General features: G+C 46.6%; 1 protein-coding gene across 1 annotated transcript in view; it reads right to left on the bottom strand.

The window, feature by feature from the left end:
* Positions 1–18,771, bottom strand: part of Ctr1A (Copper transporter 1A) — a 44,331-nt gene extending 25,560 nt beyond the window's left edge. The window contains exon 1 of the mRNA XM_075878237.1: positions 18,643–18,771. The gene's annotated coding sequence lies outside the window, so the exon portion shown is untranslated. The remainder of the gene's footprint in view (positions 1–18,642) is intronic.
* Positions 18,772–21,059: the final 2,288 nt, after the last annotated feature.

Below are 21,059 nucleotides of genomic sequence, written 5' to 3' on the forward strand. Positions count from 1 at the left end.
GATATGCAGGGATTGATAGACACCTGTGGTAATGAGGGAGATAGGTTAAATTTGAAGCTCAGCAGAGAAAAATCGGCAATCACGATTTTTAATGATAACAAAGGCAGTGAACTTAAGATACAGGAAGTCACGCTAGGAATAGTGGATAAATACAAATATTTGGGCGTATGGATGAATAACGGGGCTGAGTACCTAAGGGAACACGAAATATACGTAACGACTAAAGGAAACAGGAATGCAGCGGTGATGAAAAATAGGGCACTGTGGAATTACAATAGGTATGATGTTGTGAGAAGTATTTGGAAAGGTGTTATGGTCCCGGGTTTGACGTTCGGCAATCCGGTCTTTTACCTGAAATCAGAGGTTCAAGCAAGACTGGAAATTAAATAACGTGGCATAGGTAGCCTCTTTTGGGAGCACACGGGAATACCCCAAATAAGGAGGTACAGGGTAACATGGGATGACCATCGTTCATGTGTGCATATAAATGGGAAGAGAAAAGTGAGCCCCGTAACTGTGCATCTGGTGCGACACCTCAACAGTAGCTCACAAGGGATGGGAGTAACGAAGGATTAAAAGGATAGGATTAAAGGTAGAGAGAGAGAGAGAGAGAGAGAGAGAGAGAGAGAGAGAGAGAGAGAGAGAGAGAGAGAGAGAGAGAGAGATCCGGAGGGACAGCGAGCGACGACGGAAGTAAAGAGAAGACAGGAAAAATGAAATACGGTGCCAGGAGTCCGCGGACGGGGCACCACTGGCGAGAACTCTTGTCGGCAACAGGAGACGGCGTAGGGCTAACCCAGTCGGCCAGAGCTACACTGTCGTCGTAGTAAGGGACCGGCGGCAGGAGGTGGCGTAGGACCAACCCAGTCGGCCAGAGCTGCGCTGTCGTCGGAGATCGCGAGGGCGCAACCGGTCGGCACGGAATCCAGCGAGCGAGTCTAGGACATCGTTTGAGTGCAGGGAAGCTAGCAGCAAGATATAATTTGAGGAGCGATTAAGAAAAATGAGAGAGCTGCGTTGGGCTAGGAAAGTTTTCAGCTACTTGTACGTGAAGAATGTTGATACTAAATGGAAGAAGCGAACTTGAAATATGTCAAGCAAGTATTTGTATAACAGCAGAATATCAAGTCAAAAGGAAACATCGGAGTTAAGTTCCGTTTTGGTCTTCCACTCACCTCGCTGGTTGCGTGACATTTGCTGATGCCGCCAAGGAAGCTGAAGACGAGATTTTTCATCTGCTGGCACCTTGAGGAAAAGACCGCTTGGACATCCGTTCGATAGAGACGTTTATACGTTTCTCTTCTTCCTCTGTCTCTTCCCCTCCCTGGTTTTATCATCTAATCCCCCATTCAAACACTCTTACAATCCAAACAGAACACGGGAATTTCGCTCTCCTCGACTACCGTTAGGCTGCCGTTCAAGGCATGCCAGGCACGGAGTCTTTCCTCCTCGAATCTTCCTCGCAAAGCCACCGCCTTTCGTCGCCGGACAACTTCCTTCACTCGGGTTCCCGGAACGTTCAACGTCTGGCGTCAACGAGCCGAGGGGATCCATCTCCCGGGTACGTGCCTGCAACTGGGCTGACAGGCCATCAGTATATTTGGCCCGTGTATCAATCCACCGCTGACGCTGGTTTCGGTTGCCTACAGTGGAGCGCAAGTGAACCTTCCACCCTTGCAGCCGGACTCGGCTCTTGTCTCCAGAAAGGTGCCACCACTAAGCCCCTTGGCGACGTGGGCCAACGCGTCCTTTATGACCGACAGACAGCCGCCGTTCCACCAATTCAGTGACACCGCTTCCGTCATTGCGTGGGCTCACCGTCAGCGGGGTGGGTAACAATATGAAGGTATTCGACGAACGCACCAAGTTCAAATCCAAGACCTCCCCTCAAACTGTGTTGCACTGTATCTATGACATGCTACACAAACACAACCACACATTCACACATGTTCACTGGCTCGATAAGTGAGGCACCAATCGTCACTCGAACCCCTTTGACTCTGTCGCGCGCCTGCATTGACAAAGCATACACCCCCCCCCCCCTTACCTCGCTGTCCCTTTTATGCGTCATCGTTGGGAGTCACCAACCGCAACATTGCGTTTGCATTAGCGTTTAGAGACCCCTTTTTGTGTTCAATTTCCAGGTTATACTTCTGCGGTGCCAACGCCAAGCGTTTCAGCCTCGCGCTCTGCGGAGTGGTTAGAGTCTGAAATTTGAGCGGGTTATGATAGGAAATCACCTTGACATTAGCGCCAAATAGCCAATCGTTCAAATTCTTCAGTGCTCAAATGATTGCCTAAGCTTCCTTGTCTATTGCGGCCCATCGGGTCTGAGACGGGCTAAGCGTCTTGCTCAGAAAAGCGATAGGTCACTCCTTGCCCTCCAGATCCTGCTGTGCCAGGCACGCACCAACGGTGTAATCAGATGCATCTGTGGCGAGGATAAATTTCTGCCTCAAATCTGGGGCCTGCAATGCTGACGCCTGCACCAGACAGTTTTTCACTTTGTCAAAAGCTTCTTGTGCCTCTGTATTCCGAGGTAATTTCTGCGGAATACGTCGGTCAGTTGGGTTGGTCAGAGGCATAACGACGTTGGAGTACTCGGGCACGTAGCTCCTATAATAGTTGGCTAGCTCTAGGAAACTACGAAGTTGTCCCTTTGTTTCGGGAGACGGACTCTCCTTTATCGCCCGGACCTTCTTTGGGTCGGCCCCGTGCCTGCCTGATCCTACAATGTGCCGCAAGAATTTGACTTCTTGTTGTGGAAAACGACATTTGCTTACGTTGAGAGTCAACACTGCCTTCACCAGTGACGCAAGCACCTTGTCCAAATGTTCCAGGTGCTTGTCCCAGCTCTCATAGTGTATCGCGACATCGTCCATGTCAGCGCAAGCGTAATGTCTATGCGGAGCCAGTACAATATTGATGACCCTCTGATAGGTGTTGGCGGCATTCTTTAATCCAAAGGGCGTCGCTTTGCATGCGTACTGGCCAGAGGGAGTGGCAAAAGCAGTACAAACCTGCGCGTCCTCATCGAGAGGTATTTGCCATTTACCCCCGAACATGTCTAGCAGAGTTATGTATACTCGGCCTTCGCTACCTGGTATAACAGATCAGTCGTCACGCTCATAGTAAATGCGTCTTCTCTGTTATGTCGTTCAGTCTCCTGTAATCACAACAGATGCGGATGCTGCCATACTTCTTTGATGCGCAGATCAGTGGATATGCGTGCGAACTTTAAACCGGGTGTACCAATCCCCACTGCTCTAGCTCATTTACCTGTCTCTCTACTTCGGGCACCAGTGCCACTGGCACCCTGTAGGGGTATGTACGCCTCGTTTGCTCTCCTTCTTTGATTTTACTTTGTGCATTCCCACTTTGCAAGTGCCGGGTTTGTTTGCGAATACCCTCGAATGCCTCGCGATTAAGTCTCGCAGCTGTTCTTTCTGTGTGGGCTCCAGATGTTCTACTTCAACAAGCTGCGGCGTCGCCTGCGCCTCTGGCCCGCACGGTGGGAACGGAACAGCTTCAAATTCCTGATCGCCCTCGAACATCACTCCTACTGCACTTACTCGCACGTGATATGGGCAAAGCTTGTTAGCATGAATGGTTCTGCGCGAACCGTCATCGAGCTCAACTAAATAACTGTATATATACGGTCGCAGTTTTTCGACCCATGTGTCAGTCCCTTCCATTTCGCCGCTAGCTTCCCCTCTCCTTCCTTCTCGAGCCATAGTACTCCGTCCTCTGCGACGAACTTTTGTCTGTAGCCTTCAAGGCTACAGACAAAACGTACGTCCTACGTACTCCTTCTGACTGACTTCACTTTGTCGGGCGGCTACTTCACTAGCTTCTTCCAAACTACTTCGGAGATTCGCTAGATATTGCGCTGCTGGCATACCCAGTGATTCCGGAACTTCCCAGTCTCCTGACCAAGTCTTCTTGGAAATGGATAAGGGCGCGTTTGGCACCCGCCCGTACATGAGCTGGAACGGTGACCGCCCTGTAGTCGCATGTGGAACCTCACGTTATGCCCATAACAAAAACGGTATCATTTTATCCCACTCGCGTCCATGTTCACTGATTATGTGAGAAATTATTCATTTGAACGTGTCATTCCAGCGCTGCACTAAGCCGTTGCTTTTGCGGATGATCAGGTGTTGAAAACCTTGGTGTTGCCCATTTTTGCAACATTCAATTTTGATGTAAAATTGGTGCCTTGAGCTGACCAAATTGTCTCAGTCACCCCATGGTGTGCAAGTCTACGACACAAAGAGCGTAGCGGTGAGCTCTAGCCGAAGGGGGTACCATATAGGACCAATGCAATCCATGTTTATTATCTGAAACGGCGCGCAGGGCCTGGCCTGGGGCGTTATCGGAACCCTATTTATCAGCCTCGTCGGAGATTTCACCTGGCATGCGTGGCACGATCTACAGTACTCCTTTACGTCTCGTGACATCTGCGGCCAATAAAATGAGATTTTCACCCGTTGTAAAGTTTTCCGCTCTCCTAAAGGCCTGCCCATGGTGAATCGTGAGCCAGTTTACGCACTTCTTTGTGCTTGTGCAATGGTAGCACTAGCTGTTTGCAGGTGCGACCCGCGAGTGTTTCTGATAATATTGCCACAGGAAATTGCCATTGCTCCGCGCAACGCGGACGTCAGTAACGAAGAGAAACGCTAACGGCACGACAACGAGCGATGAAGCTAGTCGCAATGTCCGAGCCGGCCCTGCATGCTCACGGTACTCCACCGAACAGCCAACTCGGTGGATTGCGAACGAGCCCCGCGAACAGCTCTTGTTTTACCCCATGCATGAGATGACGCACCTTCTGATCTTGACGACTATATAGAGAGAGCGGAAGAGGCTCGCCAATTATAAAGGTACCAAATATGTCGCCAACAACGAATCGATGCCGACCGCTACAACCGAGGGAGACGTGAAACATGGTATGAAGTTGGGGTAAAGGGTGGATATGGACCCCAGTACGACGACGAGGCTTGTCTGAAAAACTCATTTGTCGATATTTTGGTTCTTACGAGGTAGTACAGCGACTCAGTGACCTCGTTTATGAAGTCAAGCAAGGACACGGGCATTCCAAACGACGCAACCCCACCAAGCGTGTACACATTGTGCGCATGAAACCGTACTACGACTGATACGAAGACTAGCCACCCCGGCTCGCTTGCTGTACAACCATTTCACTCATTCAAACTTTCCGGGACGGAAACGCTGCATACATTATCATCGAAAGCATCGGGGCGATGCCTCTTGAGAGGGGGGATAATGCCACGGGAAATCGCCCTTGCTCCGCGCAACGCGCATGTCGGGAACGAAGAGAAACGCTAACGGCACGACTATGAGCGATGAAGCCAGCCGCAATGCACGAGCCGGCCCTGCATGCGTAGGGTACTCCACCGAACAGCCAACGCGGGTGAAGAAGAAGAGAACGAGGGGGCTCGAGGCAGAGACTCACGAGGACTACCGACCTTCGGATCTTCTTAATTGTTGTCCGTCGTTCTATTTGGGCACAAGTTTGCCCTTAATAAATCATGTAAATAGAACACCCTTGTTGTGAGGCTGCTACATTTGTTACAATATAATAGTTCATCTTGAACGAGCATACCATGCGTTCTGGCTTTTGCCTGTGCCCAAGCATCTCGCAAAGCCGTGTCTGCTTCCTGAGCAGACCCGGCTCCTGTCGTTTGCTTTTGACCGGCTCAAAACCTTCACTGTTGCTCTCCGCGGTTATGACGCATGCAATCACCTGTTGCTCCTCGCATGCCTCATCCAACAGTCTACCAGGGCTTCAGTCTCCTCGACTGCTGAACGGTCCTCTGACACTATGTCCCGTTTAACCCTTTCCTCGAAAAGCTGTGCGTAATAGTTAGGCGTGATCAGCGCGTCTGTGCCGTCTAGCAGCTTCTCTGTGATCACACAAAGCACGAGCGACTGTACCACCTTGGACATCATGTAAGGACTTCCTTCAGCAGCTGTGAGTGGCACGTAAGTCAACTCTGCGGTTACCTTGTTGCCCGAACGCTCCCGTCAATGTGATCAGTGGAGGTACCACAGCCGTTCTAATCCCGCTAACTTCTGCTGCTGAGTATACCACAGCGTTTAATGACCGACCTGAGCTGTTAAGTGTTACCGTTTCAATTGCGGGTTATTTCTGCTCTTTGCACTGCCACAACCTGTCTGTTGTTGCTATTCCTGATTCGAATGCAGAAGCCATTACTCTCGTGACCACTGGACCGTTTTGTTGTCGTACTGTTGGCCTAGTGCCTTGCCTTTCTCATAATTCCTTATTGGGGTGATTCCTGGTAATGTGGTCAGTTCCCCTTGCACTCAAAACATAGCTTTTTTCCATTTTCCGCCCGCGGGTGTTTCTACGGATGCTTTAGCTTTCTTTTGCCACTCCTCGACATTCCCCTTCTTTTGTGCTGCCTTATACTTTTCACTCTCCTCGAAGCTCTCCGCGAGCCTAACCACACCAATGGGTAGCAAAAAGGCCTCCTGTTGACTACAAACAACATGCGCTCTCGCTTCCGGGCTGAAACATTCTTTCAAGCGATTCGCGACAACTAGCTGCTTGAGTTTCTCGAACGTGCCTACCTTTGAACTCTGCACATAACTGTCGAAATAATTCCCAAGGCGCACGGCACACTGATCCCAGCACTCCTTTTCTCCCTTTTTCGATCCTGCAAATAGCCTCTCGTACTCCGCCGCCGAAAGCCCGAGACCTTCCAAAATGTTCGACTTAAAACGTAAGCTTATCACTCGTCTACAGTCAGCCAGCACATCAGCCCACGTGCCCTTTCGCTCAACTGTGGTAAAACTAGCCCCGCCCACCATTCACTCGGAACTTCTTACGACTCGAGCGTTGCTTCAACATCCTTGAACCACATTGGTGCAAGTGTCTCTTGGTTCGGCATTGGTGCCAGTACACCCTTTAACAAGCTTGCGAATTTCAGTCGCCTGTCTTCCTGTAACCTTCTGTCAAGCGATACGCTGTCACCGCCCTCGTTGGACTCTACCCTACCACAGGCTCGTAGCCGCTGGCTTTCTAGCATCAAGCGCTGCCTCTCCTTTCCAGCTCAGCAATTTTCAATTGCATCTGAAGTAGTGCTAGTTGCTGTTCCGACACCGTATTTGACGCACTACCATGACCCCCACGCCGCTGTCGGCGACTCCCAACGCTTGGCAAGTTTCCTGCCCCATCTCCGTTCACTTGCGAGTTGTCCCTTTCTCTGTCTCGCAAGTTGTAATGCTTTTTCATAGTCTGCGACCAACAGTCCTTACAGCACGAAAAAAGCATAAAATTGTGGCGGTAGTGGTTAGAAGATGAGAAAAGGCACCTAATTTCTGCAACCCGGTCGGGAGCACGGCGCAGTTCCTTAAAATTGTACTCAGGTACAGAACGCACGCATTCTTTCTCTCTCTCTCTCTCTCTCTCTCTCTCTCTCTCTCTCTCTCTCTCTCTCTCTCTCTCTCTCTTTACGGCTTGAGACAAAGACGGGACATGAGCATGAAAATAATGAAAGCGGGAAAAGCTCGAATACAGCCAACAAGTCGGGGCGAGGAAGAGTATTGACACGGGCACCCGCGAACACCGTTCGCGGGTGCCCGTGTCAATACTCTTCACAACATGCGCATAAAACACAACACAATATGCGCACAACATGCGCACAACAGACACAACATGCGCATAAAAGAGTGTTTGGCACTCGTCGCTTGGCTTATAGATGGCGCTGACTGACACTCCTACTTCTAAATTCACATATAAACCCAAAAAAGTGGATGGAGGGAAGTCCGCTGTGATAGCTCAGTGGTTAGAGCATCGAACGCGTTATTCGAAGGTTGTAGGTTCGATTCCTGCTCACGGCTGGTTATTTTTTCACCCACTCTTCTTATTATTTACATTCCATTGGTTCTAATAACTTCCCTGCACATTATTTGGCATTACTGTCTGTTAGATCTCATTAATATTGTGTCAAAACACGGAAAAACGAGCCCTTAGGTATACACTTCTTTCCCTTATTCATTAACGAGGGTCTCGTACTGGCAGACTTGGTGTCATTAGGTTGTATACGAGGGACTATTAATCAGCTGCCCACTCGTAATAAGTTCACGTGCTACGTGACGCCAAACATGCGCATAAAAGAGTGTTTCACACTCGTCGCTTGGCTTATAGATGGCGCTGAATGACACTCCTACTTCTAAATTCACATATAAACCCCAAAAAAGTGGATGGAGGGAAGGCCGCTGTGATAGCTCAGTGGTTTGTGCACCGAACGCGATATTTGGAGATCGTAGGTTCGATTTCTGCTCACGGCTGGTTATTTTTTCACCCACTTTTCTTTCTTCTCATTTACATTCTATTGGTTCTAATAACTTCCCCGGTACATTCCTTGGCAATACTGTCTGTTAGATCTCATAAATATATATATAAATAAATATATATATATATATATATATATATATATATATATATATATATATATATATACTTACACAGCCACCCCAACTGCCCCACCGCGGTGGTCTAGTGGCAAAGGTACTCGGCTGCTGACTCGCAGGTCGCGGGATTTAATCCCGGCTGTGGCGGCTGCGTTTCCGATGGAGGCGGAAATGTTGTAGGCCCGTGTGCTCAGATTTTGGTGCTTGTAAAGAACCCCAGGTGGTCGAAATTGCCGGAGCCCTCCACTACGGCGTCTCTCATAATCATATTGTGGTTTTGGGACAGTAAACATCACATATCAATCAACCAATTATTCAGAGTCGTAAGCCTTCCCAAATATCCCAACTTCTACGACAGACGCGTACAAAACAGCCGCAACAACAGCAGAAGCACGCCCAGCAGACATAATGCTGTTTTAGGGACGTAGCGAGAATTTTTTTTTTTTTTTCGAGAGGGGGGGGGGGCAGGTTCAACCATGCTATATGTGTGCACGTGCGTATGTTTGTATGTACTCATGTATATAGGTAAAATATATCCGTGCTAATTTGAAAGCTTGCAGAATAAGAGCGGGAGGGGGGTGACCGTCTTCCTGGCTGCGCATATCTAAATAACGAGTCCAGTTCTTCCGGGTCCTTTTTTCTTCTTCTTTGCATGAACATCCGCATGTGTGTACATACAGGGTGTCCCAGCTATCACGCAGCATGATTTTAAAAAAAACGACGTTACATGGGCCACCCCGAGTGCATACTGCTCCCAGTACACCGTTGTAGCCACTACTATTTTTTTCGCCAATGAGGTTTAGTTAATTGCTCATAATTATATTCATAACCCCTAAAAGTATTCTCACCTAATTATTGAAATATTATGGAGGCAGATATCGACATGTTGAAATAAAAAACGCGCGCACAAACACGCATTCCCCCTCTCCTTACCGAACAACAACAAAAACAATAAAACTCTGGCCACGCTACTTGGTAATGCCTTGTTAACAAACGGCTCCGAAATTTTGAATTCTGCAAATGAAGCTTCAGCGCAAACTTTTTTTTTTTTCGAAGAGTGTATACCGAATTATTTTCATCGGATTAATGACGGCGCAAGGGCAGAAACAGGCTTATGAAGGCATATTGGCCGGTTTTTTAAATACAAATAAATATATTAAACTGTCCGATTTCTCATCTTTCCTTCTAGAAAACAAAAATAAACGCCTAGGTGGTTCAGAGTTTGTGAAACGCACCGATATGGGGCTGTGTACACGCCATGCGTGCGTTATCGTGAGCAAGTTAACCGATGTTGTATTGACACATTTTCTGCCAGCAAACAAGAAACCTCTTGTGAAGATTGGCCTCGGCTGGTGCAATATGCTTGACGAAAAGTTCCGTGTTGATAAAGACGCGACTTACTCGCGCGTTTTTCGAAGAAGCACGGGACGAGCGGAATGATGGAGGGAAAGCCCCTGGCAGTACACACGGGAAAATACGCCTCAGCGTGACTGATAACTGCGAAGAAGCCTGACTACACCGTCAACGCACATATATATATATATATATATATATATATATATATATATATATATATATATATATATATATATATATATATATATATATATATATATGCAAACAGAAGAAATGCCACATAGAGAAAACTTTCTGAAAGCTGGCTACGCAATTGTGTGTAGTCCGGGGCTAATGCAATGCAGTCCTGTGTTGGTCGGGCACTGACCACGACTGTATACTCTCGAATGCGACATAGCAAACAATCTCGCGAGCTTCGTCCTTCTGGTTCCGCGCGTACTCGTATATTTTTGACGCTTTCGTGCGCGTGTTTGTGGTTCAGCTGCATCATCGGCAGTCTGGCTGCTCGTGGCTCGAGCAGACAAGCGGTTTCTATGAGGGGCGGCATCGCAAAGCCACTCCACACAAAGCTGCCGCCTTTGTTCGAAATGGCGTGTTATAACACTGCTGTTGGTGGTGCTTGCTGCCTGTGTGTGAATCTTAATTAACTTCGGTTATTTCAAACTGTGATTTCTCATTATCATCGGCGTCTGTGTTTCTGTCTTCATCAAATTATCCTACAACACCGAAGAACCAATGGGAATGCAAAATTCACGAATGCTATACCATTGAGCAGTGGCGTACCAACTTCTTCGTGAGTGGAAGGGCTCGGTTTTCTCACTACATCGGCCGTATATAGACCCCCCGCCCCCCGCCCTCACTCCGTCATAGACTCAGAGTATTATTTGTAGTTGACTAAAAGTTCTTTATGAAAAAAATCGTTCAAAAGAGCTGAGCACAGGCTTGATAATCGGTCATTACCTTCGTATTTTTTGTGGCACCAGGCCGTCATAATTTCACATAGCGCACCTTCCACTTGGTCTGATAAAAATGTCGCCATATACCAGAGGTATATACATAGCCGCGATCGCGTATGCGGGCACCTTATTATTGTGCTCAAGAAACCCTTAGTTGAGAGCCTCTGCTGTATGCCCTTTTTTCATCCTAATTGTATTTAGCCCTGTACGAGTCAATTCAAGACAACAATAACGCCTAATTTTTGGCATGGTATTCGAGGTGGTTTTATTACGTACAAATTATACCAATTTGGTTCACATTAGCTCTCGTCAAGTTTTCATTTAATTTTTTTCACAAACGATAAGCTGTAATCATCTACATTAATTGTAAATTTAGCCGTGTTATCAGTGTTTCGATCTCACCAATGCAAATTAGAAAAGCTCCCAAAATGCTTCCTCGAGGCCTGTCAGATTTAATCTTTTTTTAGACTGACTGTTCCATGTACAACCTGGAGTCTCATTTCACCACTGTAAATAAGATGACTGTATACAGAGAATGTTTTACGACTCCATCACGTTGTATTTCATTTTCTAAACGAATCAGGTAGTTCACAAAGCTAACTATCGCGGAGGACGCTTAATAATAGGCAGTGTACTAAGTTTTAACTGTATACGAGTTCGCTAAAGTAGGATCGAATCACAGCTGCGGCGGCTGCATTTCCGATGAAGGCGGAAATGTTGTAGGCCCGTGTGCTCAGATTTGGGTGCACGTTAAAGAACCCCCAGGTGGTCGAAAGCTCCGGAGCCTTCCACTACGGCGTCTATCATAATCATAAGGTGGTTTCGGGACGTTAAACCCCACATATCCATCATTGAGATGCACTAAGTGACATTGGGAGAATACTGTGTCAATGCTGCGTTGTCCACTCAAAAACAATTTGAGACCACATCGGTTGCGTAATTCGGGGAGCTGCGCAGCAAATGTGGTAGACAGTAAATTGCCCGCCGCAGCCAGCAGTTTCATCAATCATGCAGTGAAAAGCAGCATCGGACAGCAGACATACATGTTCCATTGAATATGAAACCACACACAATGGCCATGACGTATTTCCAGCTCTTGGATTCATTTCAATGCTTTCAGTAAACAGAGGTTCGTCCCTTCAGAAGAAACAGTGCAAAGAAACAGGATGCAATAGAACGACGAACCACAGAACCATTGACGTCACTTTTTTACGTCATGTTTCCTTGCCCTCTATATACTCCTGAGAATGACGTACGTTTCAGATCGGCGGCCGCCACCAGGGTGCAGTTTCCGGGCGTCTGTATCATTGTTCCACCCCGCAGCGTTTCTATAGATATATTGTAGTCTACTGGCAATATACTTGATATGTAGTCGTTAATGTGTCCCAAAACCACCATATGATTATGAGAGACGCTGTAGTGGAGGGCTCCGGAAATTTCGACCACTTGGGATTGTTTAACGTGCACCCAAATCTGAGCACACGGGCCTACAGCATTTTCACCTCCATCGAAAATGCACTCGCCGCAGCCGGGATTTGATCCCACCAGCTGCGGATCAGCAGCCGAGTACCTAGACCACCGCCGAGAAGCTTACTGGCGATATAAAATGTTTATAATTACGAATTTATATTACAGCATCTCCTACTATTGCATGCGCACTTCATGGGTCATATACTTTTCGGCCTGGGTATGCTGCACGGGCCCGCCTTGTGAATCTCAGACGTGACCAGAACTAGCACTTGTGTGAACAGGCCCGGTATAAAGAAGGAGCCTACGGCTTAGTGAATTCGTTACAGGTTTCAGTGCACGATTAACTGTTGAATCCAAATGCATTAAACAAAACGGCGGTGACAACGAAGTATTGTGAAATGAAAAAAAAAGGATGCAACACTGCATGCACGCGTACCTGCCCGACATACGCGCGTATACGAGAGAAACTTATTTCCCCTATCTCAGCGATTTCGTAACACCTCATGAACTAATGAGGTTGTGTTGGGCCCCCCTGACGCCAACAATGCAAATGTCGTAAGAGCAGTCAAGCCTTCCTACAAGCCACTACAGACTGGATGCACGCTGTGCCAACTTGAAGGTATTGTATATGCTCGTCCCCTACTCACCACCATCATTCATTATCTTTATTTCTTCCATGTTCACCCCCTCCTCCCTCCCGCCTTGTGCAGAGTAGCAGGCTAGAGCATGCATGCTATCGCTCAGGCCGACCTCTATCTGTCGTTCTGGAATCAAATCTCACTCTCTCTCTCTCAATGGTCCAAAAATTTGTCTGGCCGTTTTGTTTAAAACACCAAAATTACAAATATGATATAGCTGGGGTGCCAGATGGCGCAACGTTGAAAGAAATAATATACCTAAACGTTACAGCTGAGCAACGCAGTTCAGTTCAACAACACAGAGGCGACACGGTGTGACGTAGCACGTGTTCGAACCAAGAACAGCGTGTACGTTAGCAGTTGCAAGGCGTGTCACAACGCAAGCGCGATAAGTGATATCCGTAACCACGTTTTCGACGTCGCACCTCGATGGCGCACGAGACAATCTCGGCGGAAAAGTGGGAAAACTCGTTGGCATTTTCTTTCTGCTCCGCTTAGCGCATTCACAGCGGTGCACACGGACGCTCAGTCGGCTACGGCTGAGCCGACTGAGCGGAACCGCCACATACGGAGCGTAAAAGTGACGCACTTTACTGTACCACGGAAGAAGGTAGTACCTATACAAGTTAGCTAAATGTTACTTATTACCTGCTTCAGGACTACTTGACGTGACTTAGGTGTTCAGCGTCCCACATACCTCTTATGACATTCACACTACACAAGCACGGGCAGTGCATGAGCGTTGACGCCATGACACCACCTGACACATCTTGACACCATACATCATAAGCGTTGAAATCACGATGGCGGTGGCGTAAACGTGCCTTTAGTGTCGCAATAAAACTGATTTTCTAGGTAGTCCTTACAGCACGAAAAAAGCATAAAATTGTACTCAGGTACAGAACGCACGTATTCTCTCTCTCTCTCTCTTTTTACGGCTTGAGACAAATACGGAACATGAGCATGAAAATAATGAAAGCGGAAAATGCTCGAATACAGCCACCATGTCGAGGCAAGGAAGAGTATTGTGGATGCACCTAAGTCAAGTACGTGGGTAAAGGGCATGGCGCAAGATTGTAAGAAGCCAACATTGATGCGGAGTTCTTTACTCCTACAATTTGCGATAAACGCCACGACATCATAGATTATTTCACTCATATGCTCTGGCGTCGCTCCGGGTTACTCGGCGACAAGGACAACACTGAAGAGCGGTGGCATATCTACGCAGTCCCACATTCGCAGGCTAGAAAACTAGCGCGACCTATTGGACCAAAATAGTTCATTCATCCATCCATTTAAGGCTAAGTTTCAACCAATATATTAAAAAAAATGTTCGTACGCTTGGCCTATCACTCAAGGTATTCCTCCTTAGTGCCGGACAGATATTAGTCGAATCTTTGAAGTTTATCATTGAAGTCATTCGTGTGTACTGCCGCTCATAAAACAATCGTTAATGTGGTGCAATAAATATAAAACGGCAAAATGACGGAAGTTCAGTAGAATAATCGTATTGAGGGTGACGACATATAGTGAAATAGCAAAAATGGCAAGAGTTCGCGTTCGAGTAAGAAAGAAAATAATTGAGAAGGTTTTGTTAAAAACAACTGTTTGTTTAATCTAGTCTGTTTTATTCTACATTTATCTCTTCGGTTTCGCACACATCGTTTTGTCACAGAACTACTGCGTGAGCTCGAACGCTCGATAAGGAAATGGGCGCACGTCAACCAAATATTGCTTTACCCGGGCCTTCCAGTGCTCTACCTAATATTGAGATTTTGAAGCCTGCTTTTGTACGCATACGAAGTTTAACATTTGAACGTTCAAACGGGAGAATGATGCTCAGTTGGACGAATGGGTGATCATACACTGTGCTCTTAAAACACTTGAAAAAAAAAATAAAAGTTGCCGTTTTCTCAATTACTGTTTAGTCAGTGATCATCCAGTGTCATTCCCCCCCCCCCCTTTTTTTTTGTTCAAAATCTGCGCAGTATTTTTCTACCGAGTTCAAAGCTGTTGAAATACCTTCAAAAAAAGGGAGGGCTGTTTGTGATGAAAAAAAATAAGTTTCGTTTAACGTCCCGCGCGGACGCCGGCAGGCATGGTTGCCGTTGGTGGATACATTTGCTCAAAATTGGCTTCTTCACGGCCCCGCCTAGCAACAAAAGCTTCAGGTTAGCTTTCTGGCTACTTTTCAGCTTCTGTTTCGGCAATCTAAGTGGTCGACTATCTTACTATTTGCCAATAAATTACAATGTTTCACCCGCCACGGCGGGTATATGGTGCTCTGCTGCTGACCCGAAGGTCACGGTTCCGATCCCGGCCGGGGCGGGAGCATTTCGGTGGAGGCGATGTGGTTGAGGCCAGTGTGCTGTGCAATGTCAGCTCCTCACGTTAAACAACCCCAGAAGGTCGAAATTTCCGGAACCCTGCACCACGGCGTCTCTCGTAATCGCGTCATAGCTTTGGGACGTAAAGCCCCACATATCTTTGCCCAACCCTGTTTGGAAAGACATGCACGTGCAATGCTTCCGATGCAATTCTATTGTGTGCACAGACGCTGAACTAAAGAAGCGCGTCGTTGGAAGTATGGAACCTTTGTTTTGTTTCAGGCATTCTTGTATGGGCCCGTCAACAACTGCGTCTCGAAAAGTGACGGGGTGGCACAGCTATCATGCACGTGCGTCGGCCGAAATGGCGACGAAGCATTTTCTGTATAGACACAAGTGGTTCGCCCGTATCATTCAGGCGCGCCTAACAGAGTGTTTGCCTCGGCACGAGTATACATAAGTGCCACTTGTGTTTTCATTGTTCCCTAATCATGCCTGACGCATTTTCCACCCGTTATTCCAATTACAGCTTTTTTTTTGTTTTCTTTCAATGTTTTTTGTTAGCTTAAAATATTTGCCGCCCTGTCAGCGTATACGTACATTCTCTGCGAAGCTCAAAATGGTCTATATAGTGAGAAACCAGGCCTATACGAATTCTTTATTTGCCCAAAGTGTGCACCAGGTTCCTTTAGAGAAGAAGCGTGGCTCTGATGTGGTTGGTTACTTTGGGTGTTCTGGTTATCTTGTTTTCTTCGTGCTTCATCGAGAAGGTGATGCTTGATGCCAAGTTGAAAAGCATAGGCGACAAGACCGATCCCTGCGACGTTTTTCTGTCACCAAAATCTGTCTCCCTCGATTTAATACCCCCGAATTGAACGTGTGCTAGGCGATCACTAAGAAATGATTTAACCGCTTCATAGAGTTTTCTGCCCTATCTCAATCCTGAAATGACCTCAAGTAATAATGTATGCTTAATTCTGTCAAAAGCATTTTGTATACTCAAAGTGACGGGGCTATACAGTTATCACGTAACCCTAAGTGAGCTCCAGTGTTCATTGGGTTAGCTAAGACCACTTGATGTTTTATTAGAAACATGGCATCTTTTGCGAACAACCCCGGTCTGAAACCAATCACAACATTGGCAATCAGAACATTGGCGATGTCATGGCCCACCACACAGAACAAGTTGAGTTGTTCGCCTCGCTTTGTTACTACGATGTTTGGCTGTCTTTCATTCTCCCCAATATACTCCATTCTTCCATAATTCAATAATGTATGTGGTATTATTTCCTGAAGTCATCGTCCAAGTGTCTAAGCAAATTGCTAGAGGTGCCATCCGGGCCAGCTGTTAACAGACTATTCAAATCATACAGCGCCGTACGTAGCTAATGGTCCATGTATACAGCGCCGTGCATGACTTCATGGCCCATGAAGTTGCATTATGATCCCAAGTATTCGGGGTAACTTACTTCCTGGTCTTCTGTCCTGACAGGTAAGTGTATTGCTCATAGCAGTCTGATCTTCCTGATGTAGTACCAGCTTCGCTACTGCCATGTGTTCGATTTTTTTTCATTGAGTATATGTCTGAACACATTCAATTTGCCCCCGCGTTTTATCCTTCCATCAGAGTTACACACCTCATTCCATTTTTGTTTCTGCAAATATCGTGTGGGCTCTTCGATATTCTTATAAAGTTGAACAACTCGCTTCCTATAAGTTTTCTGTTCGAGTGCCGTGATTTTCGTCTTTCTAAAATCGATTGCGTGGCTTCTATTGAATGGGCTCATTTAATGTCCATCTGCCCAACCACTTCCTTTGTGGCTATACTCGTAGCATTCAAGTCTTCGATATACTGAGCAACCCACTATAGTGGTCTGAAATTCTCTTCTCCTTCTTTCTGTGCTCTGTTTTGTCTGAATTTTCTAAAGTGATTTGCAGAATTGATCCAGACGGCCATGGGTATGTTAGAAGTAAAGTTTAAGTTTGAAGTATGTAACTGATTATTATTTAAGACCTTGCTTGAAATAAGCGTCACTTCCGTGTCGTCTGGTCATCGCTTTTTTTACATGATTCCTTAGTTGTTGTTTTTTCTCTCTCTAACGTGTATACACAACTGGGCCCAAAATTTCAGCCTTTACACATCCGTATACACATCTACTGTTTTTTTCAGATCTCAGTATGATTAAAAGTAAAAGGAAATTTTGGGAAGAGATAGTCCACAGAAGTAACACGTCAAAGGCCTTTCCTTTCCTCAATTTGCAGTTCCTTTCCTCAATTTTCAGTCGCGGATTGTATTGCAAGTGCTCGAATGGAGGTGCACTGTCATTTACTTTAGCTTTGTTTTATGTATGTTTTCCTTTTGACTGTGTACACAGCACAGTCACAGTGGGCAACACACAGCATATATTCACACCGTAAGCTCCAGAAGCAGAAGCAAATTATCACTGAGGGACCTATTCAAATAAATTTGGGGGAAGGTTTTCAAAAACTTTGCCATTCTTTGAAGGCTTTGCCGTTGGAGGAGCGCAACCAGGAACGTTTAATTCATTTCCATTTATGTCACAGTTGCTACACTGCAAGTAAGAAGTACGGATAATTTACTTTATACATTGTTCGGCGTCATTGTGTGTAATCGCCATTAGGTGTCTAAGAAAAAAACGAACCCATCGTGCTATTTCCATACAGGCATGCAACACTGATTTTGTTTTTGTTATATATATATATATATATATATATATATATATATATATATATATATATATATATATATATATATATACTGTACGCTTCCTTAGACCCCGTGTTTTCAGCGCTCATTGAATGTTTTTTCGTTAGAACCCCACGCGATCATTATGTATTGAAACATAACCACGAAGAAAAAAAAAGAACCTATTTATTTCACGACCAACGTTCAAATTTCAGTCATTCTGGAGATCAGTGTGGATATATTTCTCGAATATTGACGGCAAATCTCCTTCAGAAATAGCCTTTACACAGGATACAGGAAGTGCGAGATTTACGTGACATTTTGTTCGACCTCTTCCATTTATTTTTTTTTTCAAACCTTCTTCGCCATCCCGAGCCTGGCGGAACTAAATTTCTTAAGTGCATGGCCCGCCCGCTTTGGTGAGTTTGTATGTCCTGGTGAATGTGCATGCCACAGTAATCGAGCAACCTTACCATGGGTAAGCTAAAGACGAAAAAGCCGTCCGCGGGCAGAAACGAACGTGCCGCCAAAATGGGTGAAATGGTATATACACTACAAACGCCGGTGAAATGAGCGTGTTCCGGGAGCGAAGCAGAAGAGAATGACCAAGACGAAAACGAAGAATAGAGTGCGTGCTGGTTCTTGACCATGGACGACCAACGGAAAACCTCGAATATAACAGCTCTGCTGCGAAACTGGCACAAACTTTCTGGAACATTTTCACTTACCTGGATGGTTCCAGTGACGTTGCGAGGAAAATGTGCGGGACGCAGAACGAATTTGTGCGAATCAATGCACGTGCAGATAAGCGACTGCAGCTTTTTCGCGCATGCACCAGCACGAGTGTACACCGGCGCAAAAACCCGTCGATAGATATCAGCAAAAGATACAGGTGCGCCACCAAACGTGGGAGGAGTCAATCGGGTGCTCACGTGTGCGCGCCAAAGATTTTGAACTTCGAGCGCTTTGTTCCCCGCTTTGATTGATTGATGTGTGGGGTTTAACGTCCCAAAACCACCATATGATTATGAGAGACGCCGTAGTGGAGGGCTCCAGAAATTTTGACCACCTGGGGTTCTTTAACGTGCACCCAAATCTGAGCACACGGGCCTACAACATTTCCGCCTCCATCGGAAATGCAGCCGCCGCAGCCGGGATTCGAACCCGCGACGTGCGGGTCAGCAGCCGAGTACCTTAGCCACTAGACCACCGTGGCGGGGCTGTTCCCCGCTTTGCAAAAAGCTTTAGTGTCCCACTTCCGAACACTGTATAATCTAATTGACAGCTGATTATTTTCACTGTGCAGTGTTTGACAAAAGGTTTTTGCCAACAAAATCCTTCGTTAAGACTGAACAGTTCACCCCACCCTCCCAACAAAGAAACAGACACCGCCCCCCAACCCCCCCCCCCCTAAAACCCCTTTAACTGACCCTAAGGAGCACACAGGCGAAAATCTACTCGCGAAGCACATGTTAAGATAGATAAATAATTGTCTCAGTATATTTTCTCAGTCGATTTCGTAGTGACTTCCTAATATATCTTCTCTTTGGATTACGTAGCCATCAGAATATGTTTCCGCAGGTGAGACTTCTTCGCCGAAGAGTCAGTTCACATCTAATTCATCTTTAGTTCACTTTGATTCCTTTGGGCATTTGCTTCACTGTGACATGTAGTTTCCTTGATTGATGATTGATTGATATGTGGTGTTTCACGTCCCAAAACCACCACATGATTATGAGAGACGCCGCAGTGGAGGGCTCCGGAAATTTCGACCACGTGGGGTTCTTTCGCGTGCGCCCAAATCTGAGCACACGGGCCAACATCTTCGTCTCCATCGAAAATACAGCCGCCGCAGCCAGGATTCGATTCGGCCACGTACACGTCGTTTCCTGTCAAGCCACATTTAATTAACTAGCATACCCGTGACTTTTTATTTACTTTAATTCTCACACGAATTCCTCTATAGCACGCTGCGGTAGCTTAGAGCGTGTAGCACTGCAGAGTTCGATGGCCCCGGTTCGATTTCCGGCTTCGGTGCCGCAATCCAATGGGAGCCAGATGCAAAGGACACCTGTTTAGATTTAGTTGCTAAGAATCCGAGCTGCTCGGGAATAATGCGAAGTCTCCCGCTGCGGCGTGCCTTATAACCATGATCGCGGTTTTGGCACATAAAACTCTAGCGCCTATTACTTACTTTTGCGTAAATTCAACATTAATTCACTTTTGGTTGCCTTTAACTCGTCTAAATTTCCGGTCATTTCACCTTAAAGACTAATAACTATTCCCTACGATTACTTGGCATGCATAGCCTTAGCGTCTTCCCTCCTACCTTTCGGCGTGCCACACCCCGAGCTGCAATACCTGATGAATTGGCCCTGTAGACTTTTTGTACTAGTCACGTTCAAGCCACCGGACGCCGAAGTTACATTGCTCATGAGCCATATACAGCTTTTGCCTTAAAGGAGTACTGACACAAAAATTTTGCACCTTATTTTTCTTGTTGCAATAGGTAACTTATGACACATTTATCTCGGCCGGAAACCTCTTGGGCGCAAGTGTGCCATGGTTATTTATTTAGGGACGTTTCAGAGCACCCAGTCCCAGTTTCAGTTTCAAAGAGTACCGAGCTGGGCAGGAGCAGTTACGGCAGCAGGATAAACGCATCTGCCCTCGTGACCACGAAAAACTGTGACGTGGCGCGGCGCGCGAGAGTGTGCGCGAGCGAGAAGACGCCACGCTAAAGCCGTAGACAGGAGGAAATGGCGCGGGCCAAGCAAACAGCCAACACAAACTCGTGACATAGGTTTGTTTATACTTCCTCCGCGTTGTTGTAGGCGTCGCGAGGATCTATGCATCTTACTCAGACGTGTGGCGTGCACTTTAAAATTTATGTTAACGTGATTGCGTTTCAGAGCCCGTATCGCAAAAATTTCGCCGTCGGCACCGTTGGTTGTGAGCGAAAAATTGTCCATGAGCGAAAAATCGAGATAGAAGGAAATAAAATAAACGATAACATTTTCGGTCCCATTGAGGATAGAACCCGGACCGTCCACGTGGCAAGCAGGTGTCACAAAGCCACGATGTCACTTGCATCTGCTTCAGGAAAAAACACTTCAATGTCATCTAGTGGAAGGAGTCTCGACAG

The sequence above is a fragment of the Rhipicephalus microplus genome, chromosome X (assembly GCF_043290135.1).
Source record: "Rhipicephalus microplus isolate Deutch F79 chromosome X, USDA_Rmic, whole genome shotgun sequence".
Lineage (NCBI taxonomy): Eukaryota > Metazoa > Arthropoda > Arachnida > Ixodida > Ixodidae > Rhipicephalus > Rhipicephalus microplus.